This window comes from Lagopus leucura, unplaced genomic scaffold (assembly GCF_019238085.1).
Source record: "Lagopus leucura isolate 7727_CA_CO unplaced genomic scaffold, USGS_WTPT01 34637-0_obj-0_obj, whole genome shotgun sequence".
Taxonomy (NCBI): Eukaryota; Metazoa; Chordata; class Aves; order Galliformes; family Phasianidae; genus Lagopus; species Lagopus leucura.
In genome coordinates this window covers 1,655-4,830 of record NW_024963548.1, presented here as the reverse complement: position 1 = coordinate 4,830, position 3,176 = coordinate 1,655, and positions in this window count along the sequence as shown.

Here is a 3,176-nt window from a genome sequence, read left to right as displayed (position 1 = left end):
ACAGAGTATGCGGGACCCCCCCCCCAGTGTGGGGCTTTGTGCCCTTTGGGGACGGCCAAATTGGATCCAGCTGTGGGGCTGAGCAGTGGGGCTGAGTTTGGGGGAGGGGGGGGGGGGGGGGGGAGGGGAAAACCAGCCCCGGGGGTGGGGGGGGGCCCGGGGGGCCCCCGGGGGGGCCCCCCCCCCCCCCCATCCCTACTCACCACCACCAGGAGTGCAGGAAGCCCGGCGGTTCTCCCAGCGTGATGTTCTTCTCCCATCGGATCTGCGGGGCACAGAGGGACGCGGGGAGCCGGTCAGAGCCGTGCGGCACCGGCAGGGGGGAGGAGGGGGACGCGCTGGGGGCCGGTGTGACACACGGTGCGACCCCCCCCCCATAAAACACGGCTCTCACCTCGGACAGGAACGTCTGCGCGGATTTCTGGGCTCCCACGTGCAGGAGGTACTCATAGACGTACAGCGCCAACCTGCAGGGCGGGACGGGGCGGCGCGGTGACACCGGGACGGCGGCGGGGCGGTGCGGGGACACCGCGACGGGAACGGCGCTGCCGGCGGACGCGGCCACGTGCGCGGCTCGGCCCGGTGAGCGCTGCCAGCCCCGCAGCCGGCTGACACCGCACCGGGACCGGCTGCCCGCGGGTGACACGGCGCTGCGGGGCGGAACCGCGTTCGGAGCGTCGCCGCCCGCGTGACACCGCGACCCCGAGGGGGGACGACGCGGGGACACCCGCGGGAACCGCGCGGGGACACCGGAGGGACGCCGCGCTCAGCGGCTCCGGGGATCCGTCGGGGGTCGCGCAGCCCCGCAGCGGAGCGGTGCGGAGCGGTGCGGAGCGCGGTTCTCCCATCCCCGCCGCGCCGCCGCCGGCCCCGATTCCCGCGGCGGAAACCCCCGCGAAAACTTCCGCGCGTCGCTCCGTCCGTCCGTCCGTCCGTCCGTTCCTCCCTCTCCCCCCCCCCGCCCCGGGCACTCACTTCTCGCGGGCCTGCCCGTCGGACGGCACGCCGCAGCCCTTGCCCTTGCCGTACATCCTGCACGGCCCCGCTGTCACCGGCGGCGCCCCGCCGCCATCCCGGCCCCGCGCTGCGCCTCGGCCCGGCCCGGCCCGGGGGACCTTGAAACCGCCGCGCGGGGCCGGGGGTCCCCGCAACGCCGCCGCCGCCGCTCCCTCCCCCCGCGCGCGCGGCTGTTCCAGCAACGCCGCCCCCCCCACCCCTCCGTCCCGGCGCTGCTCCTCCTCCGCCCGCGCGGCCGCTCTTAAAAGGGCGATGGCGGAAGGTTAAGGGAGGGGGGTCCACAAGGGGTGGTGGGCGTGAAGTGACGCGGAGACGCGGATGGGAGGGGGGGGGAAGCGATCGGTCGCGTACGCGCGTGGGTGAAGAAACAGATACGAAGGGGGGGCGGGAGGGAGGTGGGCACGAAGGGGTGCAGAAGGACACGGACACGAGGGGGAGACCACAGAGCGACAGGAAAGGGTGGACGCGCGTGGTGACGGACACGAGGCAGGGAAGACACGCGGGGGGGCACGGCCACGAAGGGACGGACGCTGAGAGACGGATGGAGAAGGGCGGGCAGGGAGGGAAGGGCGGGGGAAGAGCAGGGAAGGACGCGGCACGGCACGGCGGGGAGCTCGGAACAGCCGCGAGCGCGACACGCGTGTTTGCGGTGGGCACGCGGGGGGGCCGCGTGTGCACGAGGCCGTGCGTTCGGGCGGCTGCGTGCGCGGCGCTTCCCCCGTCGGCCTGCAGGTGTCAGCCGTGCCCGAGCGCTGAGCCGCGACCCCCGCGGACGCGCGTGGCGGTGGGGCTTTGCGGGGCCGCCCGCAGCCCGGCGGCGTTGCCATGAGCGCCGTTCTGTCCTCTCTGCCACCGCGGCTCTGATCCCAGCTCTGATCCCAACCCGGGACGGCGGGGGATTCCCGGTGCGACCTGAGCTGAGGACCCCATTGCAGCCCCCGTTTCGGACCCCGTGGGCTCGGTGTCACGGTGTCGCACGGCCCGGCCCACGCTGTGACATCTCACCCAGACTAAAGGTCCTCGTCCCCCCGCGCTCCACCATGGAGGCACGTGAGGCCGTGCAGTGGTGGTGGGCGCCCCCCTGGGACCCCCGCCCCCACCCCTGGCACCCCCCCCCCCCCTGCCCACCCCACTCACTGGGCCCCCCATGCCCACCCCACACGCCCTCCTGCCCCCCCCCCCCAATACAGTGCCAGAACCCCAGCACAGGGGCATTGCGGTGCCCGTGCACCCCAGATGGAAGGAACGTTTGCGAGTGGATGAGCAGCAGCAGTGACCCCCCCAGGCCCGGTTACGCCCCACGCAGTGACACGGACCCACAGGGACCGCCCGTTCCTCTTTCTGAGCACAGCAGCCGGCTGCAGGCGAGTCGGGGCGCTGGGTTGGGTGGGGGGCAAACGCAGCCACGGGGACCCCGGCCACGAAGGAAGGGGCTGTGGGCTCTGTTCCTCTGACCCCCTCTTCCCTCCCAGGCGGAGCCATGGGGCGCCCCATAGCGATGCTGCTGCTCCTGCTGCTGCTTCCCCACGGCATCGGGGCAACCACCTCGCAGCCCTCGCTGCCGCCGTGCCGCTGCGATGCTGTGGGCAAAGCGCCGGACTCGTGCTCCGGTGCCGATTGCCTCTGTGCTGCGCCCCACGGCCCCGTCAACGCCTCCGATTTCCACGCACGGGAATGTCGGGACGCCGTGGGGATGGTGGATGCGGCCGCGGGCGGCGGCGTGGCGGCGGTGGCGGTGGGGGTGGCGGTGGGGTTGGGGGCGGTAGGGGTGGCGCTGGGGGTGGTGGTGTGGCGGTGCCGGAGGACGGCGGACGCTGCGGGGTGGGGGAAGCGGGAGCCCCCTGCAGCCCATGGGCAGCCCCGTTATGTCAGCCGTGAGGCAGAGAGCAGCCCTGCTGCCGTGGGGGTGCGCCTGGCTCCCGACTACGAGAACGTCTTCGTCGGCTCCTACGCGGCCCCCGGCGCAGCCCCGGTGCAGGATGGAGAGCATGGATGGCAGCAGGAGGGGTACAGGTGAGTCTGCGGAGAGGGGGGGCTGTGGGGGTACGTGGGACCCTCCTGATGGGCTGCATTGGGCCGTGGCGGAGTCCTGTCCCATCCCATCCCATCCCATCCCATCCCATCCCATCCCATCCCATCCCATCCCATCCCATCCCATC